This window comes from Carcharhinus amblyrhynchos, chromosome 34, assembly GCF_965287045.1.
Source record: "Carcharhinus amblyrhynchos chromosome 34, sCarAmb.v2.hapA, whole genome shotgun sequence".
In the NCBI taxonomy this organism is placed as follows: domain Eukaryota; kingdom Metazoa; phylum Chordata; class Chondrichthyes; order Carcharhiniformes; family Carcharhinidae; genus Carcharhinus; species Carcharhinus amblyrhynchos.
Window position 1 is genome coordinate 18,284,820 of NC_137357.1, and position 23,844 is coordinate 18,308,663.

Here is a 23,844-nt window from a genome sequence, read left to right on the forward strand (position 1 = left end):
AAGCAGATTATCAAGCTGGCTTTAATAAATAAGAGGTTGAAGCTCGAATAGGTACCTTGTGTGCAAGGAAGTCAAGGTGGCTGCTGGAAATGTGGGTGTAAAACATGCATATGGGAAACATGCTTAAGTGTAAAAATATTGGGAGTTTTTGGACATTTTGATGAAAATGGGAACAATGGAGCTCCTGTACTGAATGTTTTGGCTATTTTGCCACAGGCCAAAAAAAATTATAGTGCCCACTAACCTGGGTGTGATGCGGGGGAACGAACTTTTCATTTCCTCCATCGCTTTGTGCAAACCTAGCACTCAGATGTACAAACAGAATGTGGACATTATGTAAGCACATTTGTCACCCGAGACCCCTGGTGATTGCAGAGCGCTTTATAATCCATAAACGAAACCAAGAGGAGGGGGAGTCAATCGTGCAATTTGTGCTCATGCTTAAAAGACTGGGAGAATATCTTGAGTTTGGAGATGTGCTGAATGACAATACTTGGGACAGATCACGATCAAAATGCAACTTGTGTTTTGGATGGAAGTCATGCTTTGCTTTGTTACATTCGAAGGAGGTTGGCAACAAGTTACTCTTCCCATTGTTCAACAAAGATATTAACCCCTGTAATCTAGCAGCCGAACACCTCTGCTGAAATAACAGGCCAATGAATTTGTGACACCAGTGTGTTACATGAGTATTTTGCAACAGAACTTGAAAACTCTTGTTCTTTTTGCAGCTTGCTGGAAGTAGATTTATTTTTGCTGACACATGGTGAATGAATCAGTCAGACGCGTTTGTTGATACTCAAAGAACATGGAAAAGGAAAATTGAGTGAGGCTTAAAGCGGTTGAAAAATCTGATATTGCCTGTTCCCTTGGGGTGAATAGGATCCAAGGTTATGGGGAGATCAGGCTATTGAGTTGTATGATCAGCCATTATCATAATGAATGGCAGAGCAGGCTCGAAGGGCCAAATGGCTTCGTCCTGCTCTTAGCTTCTATGTTTCTATGTTTCAAGCTCTGTCAAGATGGAACGTTTCAGCCACTGTTTCAGACGTGATTCTAGTTCTGTATCTGGACATGTGACAGTGACAGGTTTTCAAAGAATCGGCACATACGAAGAGAGTAATTTATTCCATTTGGCACATTCCGCAATGCCACTGCTCCCATGGATCTGCATGAGTGAATTTGTGTGTGTGTGTGTGTGTGTGTGTGTGTGTCTGTGTGTGCGTGTGCAGCCCATCCCCTAATAACATCATTCAATCATAATACTAACCATTGGAGAGGATTTCCATCCATTCCCGCCGGCTGGTGGCGACCCACGGCAGTGGAAGATGAAAACAACTGGGAACCCCATGATAACAGTGGGACCAGAAGATCCCACTCCCGACCAGTGACAAGTCACCTTCGCTGCTACCAAACATGCTGATGAGGTGGGGAGGAGAAAATCCCAGCCCATTGTGCTTTGTGAATCATAGTGATGTAATGTATGCAATCTAGAACTGGACCAGCGTAGCATTGCACGACAGCACTACAAAGTACCAACAATTATTTTGCTTTCGTGCTACTTAGCAAAGCCTGTGATTCCAGAAGATTATTCTTGGCCCCTGATGATTTGCCTATGTTTGTGAAGTTGTCCTTGACTGGATGGTTGGTAAGTGGATCAAAACTTTGCTTTCTGCAATGTGTGTGCCTGACGTTTCACAAAAAGGTATGGAGGTTAACAAAATAATTTACATTACTAAAGCGTGAAGATTGGATCTTGTGCTCTACTTTTGTCCTTTGTTTGGCTGATTTTTACCTGTTCTCACGAGATATGAAGCACTTGATTACCTGTAACAGGTCGATAGGGCATAATGAAGTGGGTTATGATCCTAGCTCCTTATTGAGACTATCCTAGATTGGGCATACTCCTCAGATAAGGGCTCTTTGTTAAGGTCAAGAAAGACAAATCTCACAGACACTTGAACAGGTCTGAAGAACTGGTGGAACTCTCGCAGAAGGAACCACAACAGAATATTATTATCCTCCATGAAGCCTTTCCAACAAGCTTTAGCCATATGAAAATAACCCAGACGTTATAAGGATCCTGATATCTTTCCACCGTGGCATATCATGCCTCTATGACTGTATGGAGGCAGGTTCTTGAGTTTGGATATGGAAGACTATATGGGACAATGTAATTTCTAAGTCATATTCAAGTTTATTAAATAACTGAAGATGCAATTCACATTTGATGGCAACACTTATGGCAAAGTTAATTGTTCCAGGAAAAGAAAGTTTATTCTCTTTCTGATGGCAAATCCAACTGTTAAGTCTAAATCATGTTTGTTAAGTTTAAAGTTAAAGTTTATTTATTAGTCACAAGTAAGGTTTACATTAACATTGCAATGAAGTTGTTGTGAAATTCCCCTAGTCACCACAGTCTGGTGCATAATTGAGTCAATACACCTAACCAGCGCATCTTTCAGACTGTGGGAGGAAACCGGAGCATCCGGAAGAAACCCACAAAGACACGGGGAGAACATGCAAACTCCACACAGTCAGTGATCCAAGCTGGAAATCAAACCCGGGTCCCTCGTGCTGTGAAGCAGCAGTGCTAACCACTGTGCTACTGTGCCACCCCTGTGACAGTAAGACATTTAAGATATCAGTCAACAGTTAACATCGCATTTATGTTAATCCCCCAAAGAGAAAACTACAATGTTTAGCCAAGTCCCTCTATCCTAGTTAATTGGAGAACTGTTAGTGCTGCACATCAGTACTCGAACCTTCAATGTGAGAAATGCTCGAGTGCAATTTCTTACGAGGATGTGGACCAAATATGCAATTCCAAGTTAGTGTCTCATTAGTTAAAAAGAAACATTCTGTGAGGCATGCTGAAAGGGTTTAGCTTCAGAATTCCACCAGAACAAATTAATTTCCCAGCTCCTGGAAAAAAGGCATCAAGAAGCAGCTGAATTAAAATTAATTTCTATTTTCTGTTTTGAACCACTTTGCCATGATCTTGTCAGCTCACAGCCTGAAACCTTGAACCCAATTTTTGATAGCAGCAAAGGAGAAAATGGTTAATATAATTTTAACTGTTTCATTGAACATTCATACCACACTTTGGGTTTTACAATTAAATGATTTAAGTTTCTTTCAGTTTAAGTTTATTTATTAGTGTCACAACTAGGGTTACTTTAACACTGCAATGAATTTACTGTGAAAATCCCCCGAGTCACCACACTCTGGCACTCCAGTAACTGAGGGAGAATTTAACATGGCCAATGTACCGAACCAACGTATTTTTCAGATGGTGGGAGGAAACTGGAACACCCGGAGGAAACTCACGCACACGTGGGGAACATGCAAACTCCACACAGATAGTGACCCAAGCTGGGGATCGAGCCTGGGTCCCAGACACTGTGAAGCAGCAACGCTTACCACTGTGCCACGCTGGTGGCATGGTCCTTCCATTGTACCAATACTATACAAAAAAAAATTATTAATATGAGGTTGTTCCAGCCTCATGATATCCCAAAACACTTTAGAGCCAATTGAGTACTTTAGAAGTATAGCCACTGTTGTGATATAGAAAATGTGATTTGTGATGTTGATTGAGAGATTACTGATTGTCCCAGGTGTCAGTGAGAGCTCTTCTGCCCTTCTTCGAAATAATGACCACCTGTGAGGGTCGGTGAGCCTTGATAATGCGTCAACTGTGAAACAGCCCTTCCAATGGTGCAGGACTTTCTTCGTACTGCATTGGTATGTTGTCCCAAATTTGTAGAACTTTCATTCTACAGCGTTACTTGCAAACTTAACTCTTCAGACTGTTTGAAACGTACATTTTATTCGTTGGCACTTTGCTTTGTCTCCATCCATCTGATAAGATACGACACAGAAGATGATGAAAGGCATCCAGATTTAGGTGGATAAGGAATTCATTACATCTTTGTAGACAGGAGATAGTTATGCATGCTTGTGATCCAGTATGAGAACTCCAAGAGATCAGTGTTAGCGTTCTGGCTTTTCACAAACTTAATCTGTGAAGGCAATATATTCATGATTGATAGGAAGTTATGTGTGGATGTTCGGACTTTAAATTAAAAATATAGTGGAAGTGGATCTAAATTTTCTCTGCGAATGGGATGTATTTGTCAGATGTTTATAAATGCAGATAACTGAAGAACGTAATAAAAAGGAGCAGCAGTCGACCACACGACTCATCAAACATGCTTCAACATTCAATATAATAATGGTTGATCTTAAACTTTAAGTTAAATTACGAGTCACAAGTAGGCTTACATTAACACTACAATAAAGTTACTGTGAAAATCCCCTCGTCGTCACAATCTGGCACCTGTTTGGGTCAATGCACCAGCATGTCTTTCAGACTGTGGGAGAAAAGGGGAACACGCCACACAGACACGGGGAGAACACGCAAACTCCACACAGTGACCCAAGCCGTGAATCAAACCCAGGTCCCTGGCGCTGTAAGGCGGCAGTGCTAATCACTGTATCACCGTGCGATCATAATCTTGGGTTTCAACTCTGTTTTCCTCATTGTTTAATTCCCCAAGAGATTAAACATTTTTCTGTCCTTTCCTTAAGTGTATTCAACAAAAGAAAAACTATAATCCTCTGGAGTAGAGAATTCCAATGGGTCACAATCCTTTTAGCAAAATAATTTCTCTGCATCACAATTCAAAATGATTGTCCCCTTATCCTGAATCTGTGCCCTCATCTTTTTATTTCCCCAACCAATGCAAGCAATCTCTCAGTGCCCACCCTGTCAAGCCCATTTAGACTTTGAGAGGTTTCAATGTGATGGCCTCCCATTCTTCTAAACTCTTGAGAACATAAGGTGAATTGACTTCGCCTCTCATCACAGGACAACCCCTTCACTCCCAGGCACCAATTGAGTGATCATGCACCATACCCTCTCCAATACAAGTATATTCTTTCTTAATTGTGAAGATCAAAACTGCATGAGAATTCCAGATGTAATCTCACCGTAACCCTATACAACTGTAACAAGACTTCTTTATCCTTGTGCCCTAATGTCCTTGCAAAAAAGGTCAACTTGCCATTTCTTTTCCAATTGTTTGCTGTACCTCCTTGATAACTTTCTGTATTCCTTGTACAAGCACACCACAGTCTCTTTGAACACCAACACTGACAAATTTCCTTACCTTTGAAAAATTATTCTGTTTTGCTATACTCGGTCATTGTGAATCGCTTCACACTTCCCAATATTATATTTCATTTGCTACCTTGTTGCTCACTCGCCTGACTTGTTCATATCTCTTTGAAGCCTCTCTATGTCCTCACTACAGCTTACCTTTCCATCTCATAAACTTAGATAATTTACTCTGCCTCTTTATCTAAGTAATTAATATAGGTTGTAAATCGCTGAGGCTCGTGTAGTATTAAACTCTGAAATCAGGGCAAAATCAAACATATGCAAACTCAACAGGGTTGCATGCTAAAGTTTGCAGAGTGAGAGAAGGTCTTGAATGTAACATTGCATGCCTCATTGAAGGTGTGTGATTAGCGACATGAGCTTATTACAGAAGCAAATAAGGGTTGAATGTAAAACAAGAAATACGATCCCCTATTAATCCAAGAGCTTGGTCTTGTCTAATTCAGAATACTCTAGCTTCTTGGTTTCCCTCACATCAGGGCTGACAGAAAGAATCTAGGAAAGCCATTGGGTTAGTTACATAGTTGAAGACTCTTAATTGCCTGTAAAAACTTAAATCTTGGAAAAGCTTGGGCATTTTATTCCATAAAAGCAAAGAAAAATAAGAAATACCAACATTTATCCACAGGTTTTTATGACCACAGGATGCCCCAAAATGAAGTTCTCACATATATAATTTGGAAAATGTAGCAGCCAATTTGAGCATTGCAAGATCCCACAATCAGCAAGGTGATAATGTTCAGATAACCTGCTTTTGTGATGTTGATGAACACTGCCAGGGCACAAATTGCCCCGTTCTTCTTCAGAATATTGCCATGGGCCTGAATGGGCCACTTTCATATCTCAATGTTAAGCAAATTCCCTAACAGAGACCTGATGGGGTTGTGTAAGCTGCCCTTTAACTGTGATCTATATTTTGTGACCTGAGAGTAAATATTTCATCACCTTTAAGTTTTACAAGGTGACATTACTCCCTAGAAATTGTTAATCTGACATCTTTACATCCTGATTAATATATTTTTCATGTTGTAGAACCTCAGGGTTGATGAAGGACATTCAGGTTTAAATTTAATAGAACATTTAATTAATTTGAAGTGCAAGGTTACATGTGGAATATGATTACATGCTTTGAAATTTCTGCAACTCTGGACTGTTCTGCTTCACACGCATGAATTGAAAGAAGTATTGCATTGCCCCCTTGAAGGCAGTGCCAGCTTCTCCCAGGCACACAGATGATCCTTGGGATTTTTGGTAGGGTCTCAAATTAACAGTGGGTGAGGAATCTCTTCCTTTGCACTTGGGTCATAAAAATTCTTTCATGGGAAGGAGGCATTGCTGGCTGAGCCAATATTTATTGCCCATTCCCAATTGCCTTGAGAAGGTGGTGGTGAGCTGCCGCCTTGAAATGCTGCAGTCCATGTGGCATAGTTACAGCCACAGTGCTGCTAGCAAAGGAGTTCCAGGACTTTGACCCACCAACAGTGAAGGAACGGCGATTTGTTTCCAAGATGCTCTGTGGCGTGAAGGGGAACTTGAAGGTTGTTGTGTTCCCATGCGTTTGCTGCCCTTGTCTTTTTTGGTGGTTGATATTGGAGGATTGGAGGGCACTGTTGAATAAGCGGTGTTCACCTTGTAGATGGTCCACACTGCTGCTATTATCCATCAGTGTTGGATAGAATGGATATTGAAGGTGGTGCATAAGGTCTCAATCAAACAGGTTTCTTTGACAGGCAAATGGATGACTTCTGCGCTGGTCAGGTATTCAGCAATGGTGAGGCAGTTGAATGACAAGCAAAGGTGGTTGGATCCTCTCTTGCTGGGCATGGATGTGAATGAACAGAGCCACGGGGCTCCCAATTGTTTTTTTTCAAAAAAATTATTAAACATGTGAGTATAATATAACACTCCTTCACTCACACTTACCTTCACAAATGTTCACAGATTTTAAGGATACCATGGGTTACAAAATACGCCTTGTGCTGTATTGTTCTCAATCAGCACAAAATCCCAACAGTTTAACTGTGGTCAGACAACAGCCCACTCTGAAATCAAGTTGCAGATGTCACTTAGTCAATCTTTTGCATATTTCTCCTTAAATTCCTCTCCCCCACGCCACCTCCCTGCTCGAGATGTTTATGTCCCAGGTGAGGCCTGTAAGTGGCACATTGTTGGCCACATAAAGGTCATTTCCCACCTGGGCTCAAATTTCAGACTGGTGGGAGGAACTCATAGGTGGTGGGAGAAAGCCTTAAAATGAACCATTCTTTGGCCTGAAATTGGTGAGTGCCTCCATCAGCAGCCTCATTTTAACATTGGGGCTCCCCTCCACAAAGTCTGGCCCCTGCAGATTCTCCCTCCCTCCCCACCTGTGCCTTAATACACCCATCCCACCCCACTGATCCTCCCCCCCCTGAGACCCCCACACTTAGCTGACCCTGGACTCCTGGGACTGAGGCTCCAGGGTCTACTTGCAGTCTCAGTGCTGTCCACTGCAACTTTTGGCACTGTAGGAGCTAGAGAACTGCCAACCAATTTGATTGGCTGGCAGCTTTCTGGCATGGGGCTACCAGTTGAGTGAGGGGTTGATGGGAAAGGGGTCGCCTCATCTGAAGCCACTTAGTGCTTGCTGGAGCGTCAAATGGCCGCAATATTGAGGTTATGTGTTCTCTGACAATTGTTTGGAAGGTGGAAAAGAACCGACCATCCGAAAATCCTGGCCTTGAGTTCAACTCTGTTGTCCATATCTTAGTGGCAACGATTATCAGCTCGGTGCAAAGAGAATAGGAGGCAGTTGTGTCTCAATTAGTGATCAACTTTATTGTTGTTGGTAAGCAGTGCACACACGAACCATATGTCTGTTTACAACGTAAACATACAGTTTGTATCAAAGCTGCGCAGGCTAAATGCACTCACATTGTTTTCCATGACAATTCCTGAGTAATCACAGAATATGAAAGATGTTACCTGAGAGAAAAAAGGGCTAACGCTGGCCAGGATTTCACCTTCCCTCTTGATACCATCTCCATGTCTTTAGCGCAAGATCTTCCCCTTCTGTGTGGTTCATGTCCGGAGTTACGCAGCAGCCTGTTCAGGAATCTTCATTCTTATCCTGTTCTTTATCTGTTCCAAGATATACTGCCTCTTCCTTGTTGGTTCCTTGCTCATTCCATAACTTCCCCTCATTGGCCTCAGCCCAAGGTCCTCCGAGGGAGGATTACGTCATTGCTCTCTGGCTAAATAAAGGCCTGACAACATTTGCTTTGTAATTAGTAAGCTTAACCAGCTCAAGCCAGTTTTAAATTTCAGACTCATGCTGTTCAAGCAGAATTTGCGGACTCAGTCTGCCCCTTTTAGCCCCAGGCCAGCAACTCTTGTGTCCACGTTTGGACCAAGGCTGCAATGAGATCCCAGAAAATTCTGGGTCTATGTGTTAATTACCTGTCAGTTGTTCAATATTGTTAATATCTTTTAAGTATGCTGAAATATATTTTCACAATGCTTACAATTCACCAAATTGTGTCGCGTCTGTTACCTTAGTTAACACAGTATGCAATCTTGCTCCAAGAATGATGCTTCCAACATTTCAGCTCCATAATGCATGTCACTATGCATTTTATGATTTATTTTCCAAAATTACTGCAGTGTGATTAATCTCACTCACTCGAGTTGTGTTGATAGAATACTAATAGTCATGACAGAAGTTGGATGATTTTTGTTTAGTTTGTAGTGAATTAGATGGCAGAACTCCAGTTCCAAACTCTGATTTTTATCAGTACAAGTGAAGGATTCAGGCCCTCAACAGAGGTTATCACCAAGATTGCACAGAGGAGGCAAAGTCGAGGAGTAATGGTTTGCTGACGCTAAGCTTGGGTTTCATGCTGTGCAGCTAATAAGAGGGGAGGAAGATATTTTAATTTCTGAAAGAATAAATTAAAGTCGTTAGTTTTGTGGTTAGTCTTGTTTTCAGCATGGTAAGAACTCAGCGAGGAGAAAAGGCGTGTGAGCTGACATTTTGGATCTGAGGAGGCTTTCCCTGTGGTTCCTACTCCTGTCACCCTCAGTGGAAGAGATGGTGGAGCAACAAAATGGAAAAACAGGCGATCAAGAGTTGCGCTATCCGTTGCAGAGTACCTAGCCTCAATCCTGCTCTGTGACCAATTGTCATTCCCTAGTTTTCAAGCTAACCCTGGATGTTATCCAGGTCATGTTGCAATGTGAGTTACTTCAGTTTTGGAGCAGCTGTGAATGTTGATAAGTACTGTGCACCAATTCTACCTCTGACCAAATCATAGAATCTCTGCAGTGCAGAGGGAGGCCATTTGGCTCATTGAGTCTGCGCTGACTCTCTGACAGATGACCCCACCCAGGTCCTTTCCCACAACCCCACGCATTTGCCCAATATTCAGCCTAACCAACACATCTTGGGACACTAAGGGACAGTTTAGAATGGCCAATCCACCTAACCTGCACATCTTTGGAGTGTGGGAGGAAACTGGAGCACCCAGAGGAACCCCGCGCAGACACTGGGGAGAATGTGTAAACTTCCCACGGACAGTCACCCAAGCTGGGGACTGATCCCAGGTCCCTGGAGCTGTGAGGCAGCAGTGCTAACCATTGTGCCACCATACCACCTCTAATGATGCAAGGAAGTTCACCAAATGAACTAGTTGCAAATGGCTGCACTCAGGAACTCTTGAGGAACTCATGTCACGGAATCCTGGGCCAGCGTTAGCTACAATCATCTTCCTCTGTAAGTATAGCTCCAGCCATTGGAAGGCATTCCCTTTTTATTCTCATTGATTTCAATTTTCCTTGAGATATTCAGAATGCTACCTTGGGATTGACAGTGATTCTGACAGTGTCAGTCTGCCCTTGAGACAGTTGGTAGGGTGTTTCAGTCCTGCAGTGGCAGGCACTGTCATGGACAAAATAGAGAAATTTGAAGACCTGCCAAACTTTGACTTTGGCCAAATGTTCTTGTTCTGCCTGCGGCAATGCCTGCCATTGACAAGACCAGAAAATCCCGACCTGTGTCTGGTTTTGTCAACAATTAGCACAAGCTGCCGTGTTTGTTAAGTTTATGTTTGGAAGCTGTCTGTAAGTGCTCATTAAATGGGCTGCACAACATTTGGAAGTAATGGTGTTGTGGTATTGGAACTGGATTCGTAATCCAAAGACCCAAGGTAAAGCTCTGGACCCAGGTTTGAATCCCACCACTGCAGATGGTGAAATTTGAAATTCAAAAGAAATCTGGAATTAAGACTCCAGTAATGACCATGAAACCATTGTCAATTGTCATAAAAACCCATCTGGTTCACTAATGCTGTTTAAAGCTTATTTATTAGTGTCACAAGTCGGCTTTCATTCACAATGCAATTAGGTTACTGTGAAAATCCCCTTGTTGTCACACTCGAGCACCTGCATGGATACACTGAAGGAGAATTTAGCACGGTTGGTGCACCGACCAGCACGTCTTTCCGACTGTGGCAGGAAACCAGAGCATCCAGAGGAAACCGACACAGACACATAGAGAACGTGCAAACACCACACAGACAGTGACCTAAACTGGGAATCAAACCTGGGTCCCTTGCACTGTGAGGCAGCAGTGCTAACCATTTTGTCACTGCAGGGAATGAAATCTGCTGTCCTTATGTGGGATTCCGGACTGAGAGCAATGTGGTTGATTCTGAAATGCCCTCTGAATTGGCCTCGCAAGCCAATTCGTTAAACAGACAATTAAAGATGCCCAGTGAGTCCTCGCCCAGCCAGCAATGTCCATATTCCTTGAGCAAATACAAAAAAATAGTGGCCACTGCTTCAACGAGCAACCTCTTTGAACTGTGACCAGGTGTTTGAGAACAAACAAGTTGTTAAACCAGGTGTTCCTCGTGGGCTGGAGGTATTATTTAAGTGTGTTGTGTGGCTTTCTGGGCCACTTTGTCAACACATAATCATGATGTGTGGCAGAAATTCTGAGAACTGCATCAGGAGAATATGCTGTGCTCCTTTATCTGTCTGGTGGGACCAGGAGACATGGATTGCTAGGTCTTTGGCTCCTGTAAAGGGTCCTCCATGATCTATAGCAGGTTGGAAGGAAGAGGTGGTGCCAGTCAGGGCAGCATGAGCAGCTGATGGAGAGAGGCACAGGAAGCTAAATAGGACTCCTTTGAGCCTTAAAGTACACCTCTGAATATCCTTCAGGGGATCTTGGAAAACCTCCCCAACTTCTCAGTCTTGGAGCAATCCAAAGAAAGTTTCCCTTGCATGCCAACCAAAGAATTCCACACCTTTAAACACGTTGAATATTTTAGTTGATGCCAAAACATTGAATGTATTCAAAAGGTGGCTCGATTTCGCACTTGAGGCGAATGGGATCTAAGGTTATGGGGAGAAAGCAGGATCAGGTTATTGAGTTGGACGATCAGTCATGATCGTGACGAATGGTGAAGCAGGCTCGAAGGACCAAATGGCCTTCTCCTGCTTTTTTTTTTGTTTTCTTTTGTAAACTTTTATTTGCTGTGGTGCATTGAAATAATTGTTTTTTATGTTTCTGTGTAAATGCGGGCGAAGCATTGATGCTGCTCCATAATGGGTCAGCACGGTAGCAAAGTGGTTAGCACAGCTGCCTCACAATGCCAGGGGCGCAGGTTTTATTCCAGGCTTGGGTCACTGTGTGGAGTTTGCACATTCTCCCCGTTTCTGCATGGGGTTCCCTACAGATGTTCCGGTTTCCTCCCACAGTCCAAAAATGTGTACAAGTTAGGTGGAGTTGGCCATCCTAAACTGGCCCTTAATGTCCCAACATGTGTAAATTAGATGGATTAGCCATGGGAACTATGTTGGGGGGGGGGTGGGGGGGGAGGTTACAGGGATAGGGCAGGGGAGAAGGCCTGGTCAAGACACTGAGTCAGAATCAGTGCATACTCAATGTGCTGAATAGCCTCGACTACACTGCAGGGTTCTATTCTGTTCTACAATTCTAGGATTGTGTCCAATCTTGAATACAGAAACTACAAATAACTATTTTGTGCTTCCAGGCAAGTTCAAATTATGGTCATGAGTAATTGGGACAAAAATTGTCTTTCAAATAGATGTGTCTTATTATCACAGCAACCAATTTAGCACTTGCTTTCACCCTTAATCAGAATAAATCCAAGCATGGCCCTGGGAGTTTTAACCCCTTGTCAGCTGAATGTGGCCAACAGAAATGTCACGGCATAAATTAAAACAAAATCTCTAGCATGCTGCACAGAAAATACCACAAATCATGCCTGTGAATTTGTGGTGAAATGAATATTCAGTGTTAGGACTGCTGAAGCTTTGCCAATGCTGACACTGTTCGTGGAAAATTAGGTGATCAGAACCAACATAAAACAGCTTGAAGATCTGATTGTCAGGGTGGCATGATGGCAACAGTGGTCAGCATTGCTGCCTCACAGTGCCAGGGACCCGGGTTCGATTCCCAGCTTGGGTCACTGTGCAGAGTCTGCATTTTCTGCCCATGGGTTTCCACTGATGTTCCGCTTTGCTCCCACCTGCTGGTTAGGTGCACTGGCCGTTGCTTAACTCTCCCTCAGTGTACTTGGACAGGTGCCGGAGAGTGGAGACTATGGGATTTTGACAGTAATTTTATTGCAGTGTGACTGGAAGCTGACTTGTGACATAAATAAATGAACTTAAACATCCAACAAAAAAACCAAAATTAACTTGAATTCAAGCTGATGTCAGTCTATGTGAACTGGATCTCCAGCTATCCTGGTTTTCAACTGCATGGGAGCTGAGGAAACCACTATGCACGAGCGACAGTGACACCAGACAGGTGACATACTGCCACCCAACTCCAAAATTCAAATTCCAGGTGCAAATTGACTTATAAACAAAATTCCAGCGGAAACAGTGGTAAATTATCAGGGGCAGCCTGGATTTTTCAGCCCACTCACCGCAGCATGTTTTCCAGAGGTGAAGGTAGCTTGCCACTGGATACCGGTGGGATCTTCTGGTACCACCAAATGCCTTCCCCCTGGCGTTTTACATGGTTTGGCTGTCCCAGGAAACCTGCCGCGGGACAAGGGGGTGGCCTCGGTGTGACTGGAAAATCATGCTCCATGTATAGATTGACGTGGAACTTTACGGCACAGTGTCACAATGGTGAGCACTGCTGCCACACAGTGCCAGTGACCCAGGTTCGATTCCTGGCGAGGGTCATTGTCTGTGTGGAGTCTGCACGTTCTCCCTTTGCCCGTGTGGGTTTTCTCTGGGTGCTCTGGTTTTCTCCCACGGTTTAAAGACATGCTAGTTAGCTACATTGGCCATGCTAAATTCTATCTCAGTGTACTTGAACAGCCACTGGAGTGTGGCAATTCTCTCATAACTTCATTGAAATATTAATGTGAGCCGACTTGTGACGAATAAAAATAATAAATAAACAAACATATAGGTCATTTGTCAACATAGGTCAACAGGTCTGTGCCAATGTTTACATTCCACATGAACCTTCGACCATCCCTCTTCCTTTCTCAATCTGTCCACATGTGTTAAGTTTGCAGGCAATTTGCAAAAGTCCTGCCGATGTTCAATTCTGGATTCCAGCTGACACGCAGCAAAAGGAAAAAGATTTCCCTTTCAAGTGAATGAGCTAAGTCATTCATTCTGCTCGGACCTTAAAGAGAGCAACTGCGACTTCCATTTTTGCACCAACATTCGTGTTGCAAAGTCACATCTCAGAGAGATCCCAGAGACATAAACAAATGAGTCATGACCCTGCTTGGGATCTTTTAATCCAGTAAATGTGCTATAAATTATAAGTCGTTCTGATGTCCTATCCATCATCAAATGGCTCATTCCCCTACAACTTTCTTTGCGCTTGTAAAATATTCCTTGATATTTTAATTTTAGAATTCATCTTGATCCTTTGAATTGTTCCTTATCTTCGTTCTCATATTCTCCCTTATTTTTTCACCACTCCTCTCCCTGTACAAATTGTACGTCTCTTTTCTTAACATAACTTTTTACTGGAGGAAGGGAAGAGATTAAGGGGCCAGCCTCATTTTGTTTTTGCAGTAGATATTCTTCAGTCACTTGAGCTACTCGCTCTCCAACTCTGTCTTTGTTCACTCAGTTGTTGGAGGAGTTCCTTGTGTGCCATTTGTCAACATGTTCAGAGACATGATGAGCTGAGTGGTCTCTCTCCCTATGCTACCTCACCCCATCACTTGTCAGCAGAATCATCACCCCTCCGGATTTGACTCACTACATGCAAATAATGGCAAGTGTGGGGTCATTACAGACCTTGAAATGAGAAAGATGATAAATTCCTGCGAGAATGCTGTTAGTTACAAGGCATTAGTGATCAGTTTAGGATATGTTGTAACAGGAATAACAATGTCCTCTCCCTGGAGCCTCAGGGAGTGGGGAGAGCGATGACTCTCAGCATTTTTCTGAATTGGTCACCTATCATTCTGTTCCCAGAGGTGTGTGTGCGTGTGTGGGAGGTTATACTGTCTACTGGACAGGGTCAGCCTGATGGAGCTGACAGTTTTCTTTTCTGTATTTTTGTGTGTAAAGACTGGGCAATAAGTCTGGGATCTGCCTGGTCTGTGACACTCAGTCAAGTGGCTGAACCTAAATAGTGGCATAGTGGTTATATGATTGGATCAGTAATGTATAGACTGGATCGATTACCTCGAGATGTGGGTTCAAATCCCACCATGACGTTCAAACTCAGTAAAATCAGAATTTGAATTAAAAAGTTAACATCTGTAATGGTGATCTTGAAACTGTTGCGTTGCAGTAAAACAACCTGTCTGGTTAATTCATGTCCGTGGGGATGGAAATCTGCCATTTTTACCTGGTCTGGCCTCTTTGTGATTCCAGACCCAAGGCAATGTGGTTGTCTGAACTGCTCTCTGAAATGGCCCAGCTGCTCAGTGGTATTCCAGAAAATGATTCACTACCACCTACTCAGTATAATTCAGAATGGGCAATAAATACAGGTCAGGACAGCAACACTCAAAGTCGAAACTCCCCAATCTGTTCTTAACTAGCTCTGCATGAATCAAAAAAACACAAACTGTCTCCAATTTCAGTCCAGACTTATTTTCAGATTCTAGTTGTGGAAATAATGAGATTTAAAAGGTTAATAATTGATGGACGGACAGCTTCCTCTCTGCTCCATCTTACACTCTCCCACAACAACTGGAATTGCCAGAACGATCTGCTGCAGCAGCTCCTCCAATTTCCCTTTGAGGAGATTCTGTCGTATTTGAAGAAAGTCTGCAGAGAGTGACCAAACTAATTGGCAAACCAATCCTTGTGGATTTGGTGGCGTGGGAAATTGGGATATGTGCCCGAGAGGAAGCTGAGCCAAATCGCACATGTGGGTGGAAGCTGGCGCTAAATTTCCTTCGGATGGCTTCACGTCTCCAGTTGGCCAGATGCCAGTAAACTGCAAGGTGCGAAAAAGAGTGGCGAAGGAGTTACGGATTCTGTCTCCTTGGCCTGAACTGGAGAGAGCTCCTCTAATCAGTCCACGCTAGCCCAGAAATAGGGAAGAGGAATCCAGCAGTAATCGACGCTTGTGGTCTGAGTAAGACCCCAAGCATGGACTCAGACCCCCAATTTGAAGGGACATCTAGAAGCCACAATTTCAGACTGTGGGGTGGCTGGACCTTGCCTTCTCGTTCCATTGGGCGAGAGGCGGGGTGAGCCGGTAAGATCATGAGAGAAGCGAACAATTGGGTTCGTGCCTGATTTCTTGTTTATCTCGATTTTGCTGAGCCCAGGTATCCAACGAGATCAACCTCACACCTGAAAAGGGCTTCAAGGCTGATTTCAATGGCATGAATCAAAAAATGCACAGAAAATGACTCCAATTTCAGTCCAGATTTATTTTCCGATTTCAGTTGTTGAAATAATAAAAGGTTAATAATTAATGGACAGACAGCTTCCTCTCTGCTCCATCTTACATTCTTCCACAACAACTGTGATGCCACGTTCATCACAACATGTCGACCAATCCCCACCCCACCCCGGACCATGTCATCTCCAGGGAGAGGCGAAAAACCAGAGTTAAAAACCCAGGGCCAATATGGGAAAAAAAATTCTGGAAAATTCCTCTCCGACCCCTTGTGGCGATCGAAACAAGTCCAGGAGATCACTCTGGTCCTGATCAGTTCATTCTTCCCAAGGCTGTTCCCACTTCTGTTTTGCTGCTACCACATGAACATGCTTCCCTGGAGCCTGGTCTCCCAATATCTACAGCCTAACTCTGCACTTGCAGTCACTCCCTCCCCAGACAATTCCTTTCTTCCTTCCAGTTTGCTGCCACACTGAACACACTGCCCTGGAACCTGGTCTCCAATAATCCCCCCACTTGGGGAGGGGTCTTTGCGGTAGTTGACTGTCATTGAGGGTGGCAGCACTGTTGTGTTTGAGGCCTGCAATGTTGACTCTCCGTTTGCTGACTGTTTCCAGCAAATCCAGTGCAATACTAAGGCAGCTCAGCACTGTTGGAGGCGCTACACTGAGGTCAGGTCTGCCCCTCAGATGGCTGTAAAAGACACAGCGCCAGTATTTTGTACAGGAGTGGGGGAATTCTCCCCAGTGTCCGTGCCCTGGGTTTCCCGGAACCAGCATCAGCTTTTATCATTGTCTGGTTATTATATTACAGCTTGTCATGTAATAATGTTCAGGATGTTTTATATCTAACATTGCAGCTTGGAAGCTGGTACAGGTAACACGAGGGAAGAGCTTGTGCATAGAGAGTATGAGGAGCCGGATGCCACATGTGAAAACAGGCTTTTGAACTCTCTACCTCAGAAGATCATTGACTATTTTTCAGGTGGAGGTCGATAGATTCTTGTTAGGCAAGGGGCTTGTGGAATTCAAAACACAAATTGATCAGCCAGGTTCTTGGTGGGTAGCGGGGCAGGCTCATGGGGCTCGGTGGCCTACTTCTGCTCCTGTTCCTGTTAATACGGAAAAGTGTGAGGTGATTCACTTTGGTAAGAGTAACAGGCGTACAGAACATCGGGCGAATGGAAGGACTCTTGGTCGTGTCGACGAGCAGAGAGATCTCGGGTTACATATGCATAGATCCCTGAAAGTTGGCACCCTGGTTGATAAGGTTGTTAAGAAGGCGTACGGTGTGTTAGCTGTTATTGGTTCAGGGATTGAATTTCGGAGCCGTGAGATCATGTTGCAACTGTACAAAAGTATGGTGAGGCTGCACTGGGAGTATTGCGTACAGTTCTGGTCACCGCATTGTAAGAAAGATCTGGAAGCATTGGAAAGGGTGCAGAGGAGGTTTACCATGATGTTGCCTGGTATGGTGGGATGGTCTTATGAGGAAAGGTTGAGGGGCTTGAGGTTATTTTCGTCAGAGAGAAGAAGGCTAAGGGGTAACCTCATTGAGGCACAAAAGATGATCATAAGGTTAGATCGCATGGACAGTGAGCCCCTTTTTCCTCGGATGGTGATGGCTAACACAAGGTGCCATAGCTTTAAATTGAGGGGTGGTAATTATAAGATGGATGTCAGAGGTAGGTTCTTTACTCAGAGGGTAGTAAGGGCGTGGAATGCCCTGCCTGCAGCAGTTGTGGACTTGCCAACTTTAAGAGTGTTAAATGGTCAGTGGATAGGCATATGGATAAAATTGGAATAGTTTAGGTTAGAGGGTCATTAGATGCATTCCACTGGTCGGCACAACATCGAGGGCCAAAGGGCCCGTACTGCGCTGTAATGTTCTATGTTCTATCCGCAATCTATTCTAACAGCCACAAGCCTAACATTAACTGATGATTTGAAACTTGCTGACAAGCTGTTGTTTCCACTTCTGTGTCGTTTCATTTTGAACAAAAACTCTTCCCAGTTCTGAAGTGCTACTGGTTACAGCACTTGAATTTGCTGGAAGATGATGCCCATTCCTTTAGCTTGTACTGGGCCCTTCCTGGAGTGGTCTGGGACTTACTGAGCCAGAAATGATTGGATGGAACATGTGCTCCAAAATTTTGATGGCCAGATAGAGGACAGGAATGTGGATCTCATTAATGGGATGCGTTGGCACAATTTGGGTGGGGAAAATCTAAGGCCTCCCTTTTCAGAAATTTTTCCACATCTTATCTCTGGACAGCGTGCCCAAGTGCAGTACCCCTCCCTGCCCAGCTCCCATGGTATGTTAAATTTAAACACACCCCAAACTCAGTTTGTTGCAACCTAAAGACGACTCGGAATGAGGAAACAACAGACCAAACACTCCCCACAGTTCTCATGAAACACCCAAATGTTGGGTTCAAAAAGCCAGGTCACTTGAGTAATGAAGAGGATCCTGCAAGAGAGCAGTTTGCGAAGGATCAGTTTTCAAGGGCACTGATCATCATTCAGACGTTGTCGACACGGTGCTGGTGACTCTCCAAGAAGGACTGAGGATGAGGAGGCTGGAAGGAACCTGTCTGGGAACAGATGCTGAAGTGACCAGGGACAGACACGATAAAAGTGAGCATCATCTATGAGTGCCTCACTGCTGCTTTACCTTCATCTGATGGGCATTGCATCTGAACAGTCAGAAGCTGACATGATCCAAATCCACATTAGCTTACTGAAGATTGCCCCGTTAGAGGAAGTAGGGTCGTCTTTAATCACCAACTAACTTGACCTTCTCCGTGGGCTCCAGAAATAAGCCCAGCATTATTCAAAACTGGATGTAAGGGAAGCACAGTTTGAGGTCAGGACTGGGAATGGGGCAGTGGAAAGGGTGTCTCATCTAAGTTGGAAAATGAGCAGTGTCCCACATTAATTGCCAATTGGGGAATGCCAGAACGTTTTGCTGCAGCAGATTCTCCACTTTCTCTCCAAGGAGTAACTGTCGTACCTGAAGAAATTCTGTGGTGAGTGGCCAAGCTAATTGGCAAACCAATCCCTGTGGATTTGGTGACATGGGAAATTGGGGTATGTGCCAAATCCTTCAAGAAGCTCAGTCAGATCCCACATGTGGGTGGAAGCTGGCGCTAAACTTGCATTGAACGTCTTCACATCTCCAGTTGACTAGATGCCAGAAAACTGCGCGGTGTGAAGCAGGGTGGTGAAGGAGTTATGGATACTGTCTCCCTTGTCCTGAACCAGAGAGCTCATCCAATCAGCCCACACTCACCCAGAAATAGGGTAGGGAATCCAGCACGAGTCGATGCTTGTACCCTGAGTAACACCCCAAGCATGGACTCAAATCCCCAAGATGAAGGGACATCTGAAATCCACAGTTTCAGACTCTTGGTGGGGGGATCTTAGCTTCTCATCCCATTGGGCAAGAAGTGGCGTGAGGTCCCGAGAGAGGTGAAAAATCGGGTTCGCACCTGATTTCTTGCCTATGTTGATCTTAATGCATCCAATATCTGGCGAGATCAGCCTCTTAGCTGAAAAGGACGTCAGGCTGATTTCAACATTGAAATCTATTTTTAATAGGATTTAAATATAATTACTGAGTGTGGGTGGAATCACAGCCTCGCTTGGCTCCTTGGCCTTGCTGGGGAAGGTCCACCCTGACGAGGATCACGTATGATCCCCATTAACAGGGCCTGTCACGATGTCCTCACCAGTAAGATCAGAGACCATTGAGGCCCCTAGGGTAACGGGGGGTGCACTGCCCCTTGGGCACGGAGGGTGGGGGAACGGACTGACAGATCTATCTGTTATGTTGCACAGAACAGAGAGATCTGCACATGTGTGATTGAGACCTCTAATATCCGCTGCTGGATTACTGCCATATTGTCGATCTGCAAACACACTGTCTCTCGCCCTCCACTGAGTTTGAAAGTGGCCACTGTCATATAATGCCAAGTGAACAAACGGTGTCCAATGGCCAAGAATCCTATTCGTCATACCCCCGCTCCCACTCTCTCACGCTCGCTCTCTCTCACTCTGACACTCTTTCACTCTGACACTCACTCACTAACTCTGTCTCCCTCTGTCTCCCTCTGTCTCCCTCTGACTCCCTCTGACTCCCTCTGACTCTCTCTTTCTCTCTCCTGACTCTCTCTCTCTCTGACTCTCTCTCTCTCTCTGACTCTCTCTCTCTCTGTCTCTGTCTTTCTCTCTCTTTCTGTCTCTCTCTCTTTTTCTCTCTTTTTCTTTCCCTCTCTCTCTTTCTCTCTGTTTCTCTTTTTCTCTCTCTTTCTCTCTCTTTCTCTTTCTCTCTCTCTTTCTCTCTCTTCCTCTCTTTTCCCCTCTCTCTTCCCCTCTCTCTTCCCCTCTCTCTTTCTCTCTCTTTGTCTCTCTCTCTCTCTCCCTTTGTCTCTTTTTCTCTCTCTTTTTCTCTCTCTTTTTCTCTCTCTCTCTTTTTCTCTCTCTCTCTCCCTTTCTCTCTCTCTCTCGCTCTCACTCTCCCTTTTTCTCTCTCTCTCTCTCTCTCACACACTTGAATGAAGGGCCTGGTGACTGTAACACCAACCCCTGGGGGGACATAGTGTCCCCCAAGATCACCAGATACAAATCTCTGAAAACACGGACCAGCTGACTCAAGAACAGCTTCTTGTCAGCTGCCATCAGACTTTTTGAACTGTCTTGTCACACATGAAGCTGATCTTTCTCTTCTCCCTATCTGTAACTGCAGCATTACATTCTGCACCCTGTCCTTTCCTTCTCCCCAATCCACTCTATGAACAGTATGCTTTAGCATGCAGGAAACAATACTTTTCACTTATCCCAATATATGTAACAATAATGAATCAAATCAATCAATTCAATTCAGATATTGTTAAGAGAGAGGGAGCTGTGGAAATGTTTTTGTCAGAGTTAAAGTCACCCAAAAGGTACAATGGGAAATCTCAGCAAGAGCTGATCCTTCTGGAGAAGGATCCCTCTCCCAATGGGAAAAGGCTAGGATGGCAGCTGGCAGAACGGCCACAAGGAGATGGTTCCTTTGAGAATTCAACCAAACCACATTGTGAGAAACGTGGTGGTTGAAGCTGTTAATATAGAGGATCCTCATGACCTCTGAAGATTCACGCATTGTCCCCATCAATGGGGACCTGTTGCTATGGGCCTGATGGAGCCCGCTGGACACCCTGGGACTGCCAGCCTGGCACAAGAGTCAATGCCCACCAGGCACCAGCCATTGCCAAGCTGGCAGGGCCTCGGGGGAGGAGCCAGGCTTGGATATGGTGGGGCATAAGGGGAGGTGGGGTGGGAGTGGCACAATCTGCAACTGGGAGCAGGAGGAGTGGGTGGAAGCTGTGCAGTCTGCAACCAGCAATTTAGGCAAAGTGGGCCGGGGGTGGGGAGGTGGCGATCGGCTGGGAAGGGGGTGGGGGGGCGGGGGTGTGGAACGTATCCCCAACTGTGCTGGCACCAGCTGGAGACTGATGTCCCGGGGCTGGGATGGTGTCATCAGAGGGCACAGTGGGTGTTTCTGGTGAGGGACTACCAACACTAGCTGATGCACTTCGGGATACCAGCCTGATATTGACACCAGTTCGCACAGAAACCTCCGAGTCATCTGGTGCCAGGAGTAGGATTCTTCCTCAAGTTCTGGGTGGTCTCAGTGTCAGTTGGTTGGTGCTGGGGTTTCACCCAATGGTGTGGGGAGGGATGGCAGGTGCGGTTTGGTGATTGGCCTAGTCAACACCATCAAGACAAGAACTGGAGCCTTTCCACCTTGAGACTTTTCTCTTCAGCCCCAAGGTGGAGTCCCTGCATACATTTGTCAGGACTGACTGTATGGAATGGGTCCATGCCAGTGTAATCAGTCCTGAGCAAGATCAAACTGAGTATGGAGTTGGAGCAGAGTTAGTGCTTGATGCTGATGCAGGGACGTGAGGGCTGGAGGCGAAGCTGTGGGCAGAGGCAAATTTTAAAATGAACAATAAAAGCAGGTGTCAAAATGAATGTCGGAAGAGTTCACATAGTGATGATAAACCTATGGCGGGGAGGGAGAGAAATAGGCCAAAAGTGAGAGAATTGGTTACACACCATCTCCAGACAGCGGAGCTGTATTGGCATAAATCAGTGGGAGGATTGTTATTGGCTATTGTATAAAAACAGCAAATGAAAAGGCGTAGATTGTCACACTGAGAAATGGATGGGACCCAGAGTAATGGGCTGAGGAGAATTTCAGTTCCACTGCTCTCTCTCTTTGTCTGCTGACATTGAGTTGATTTTAGTTGGGGTATACTTTCTCTTTTGTGTGATCTGTTTATCCTTTGTGCTGTTGTTGGAGATTTAGTCTGTGGATTGATTGGGGAAACATTTCCTCTTGCTCATCCTGACACCAGTCATGTTGGTTCTGACAGGAGAAGAAAAACACAAATAAGAATCATTGCATTATAATGATATAATCCAGAATTTTTACAGCTCCTCGGTACAATTAACGATTGTCATGACCTGTGTGATTTTCGGAAAAACAATATTTTATATTGAGGCAATGCTCCCTTTTCAGGATTCTCTGAAATGATCATGTGATCAATTTGCCTGGGAGAGAAACAATAGCAAGTGATCAACAAGAGGTGAACAATAATAATAATATTAATAAGATTATCATTATTAATAATAATAAACTTTAAACTCAGATTTTTGTGTTTTCAAGCAGTTTAGTTTGGGACAAACATGGTGCATAAAACAATTCTTCCAAAAAGGGTTCAGTGAAATTTTGGCAGGGTTTGACAGCCTCGCTAGTTCCAAAACCATAAAATCCCACTCGAGGCCAATGGACCTTCCCGTGCTCTGCCCTTCGCCCGCTCCAATTCCCGTGGTGGGCAGGCCAATAAAATTCTGGCCTCTGTGTTTAAATGTGACGTGAAGGACTTGGAACCGTGTGTAGAATTTGTGTGCGAGTCCAGCTAAGAAGAGAGCGTTTTCACTGTAAGGCTACAGGATTCTTAGAGTGAAGATCAGGTAACTCTCTTGAAGAATATTAATGAATATTTGAACTAGAAGAGTTCTGAGCACAGGTGGCTGTGCCAGCAATGGCTGTGTTGATTGGTGAGTCAACAACCATGGGATTTTAGTTTAGCTTAGTTTAGCTTATTGTTGTCGGAAGTAGGCTTACATCAACACTGCAATGACGTTACTGTGAAAATCCTCTCATTGCCACACTCAGTCCCTTTTGCTTTCCTTCCACTGATGAACAAATCCTGGGAGGAACTGGTTAATGAGTGAACTGAAATTGAGGGCAGCAACCATTTTTCATCAGGCTCCAGTTTCCTGATATCTGTGACTGAAGGCACAGGTGACCTCCCAATCTGATTTGAACAATTGACGATACAAGGTGAACAATTATAGACTAACCTTTTAAACCTCATAATCCTCGAAGGCCTGCCCTTGATCGAACAGGTAGTCTCCAAACCCCTCCCAGTTTACTGATATTGCAATAAGTTGTTGTTCCAGAATGCGCAAACCAGATTTTAGTGTTTGCAACACAAAGAATGGGATGTGTGGGTGGTGGCAGTGATGGGTTTGTCTGGATTCCCCGTGGTCCCACTTTTTCTCTATGGACACCCAATAAACACTTGCTACTAACAGGTCTCCCTTCCAAGACAGAGATGAGATTTTCTTTTTCTTCAATGTTCATTACTCTGTGCAATTCTCCTCCACAAAAACAGTCAATGCTGGGTCATTGAATGCATTCAAAGTTGTGTTCATTAGGTTTCTGATCTTCAAGGGAGTCTCGAGTT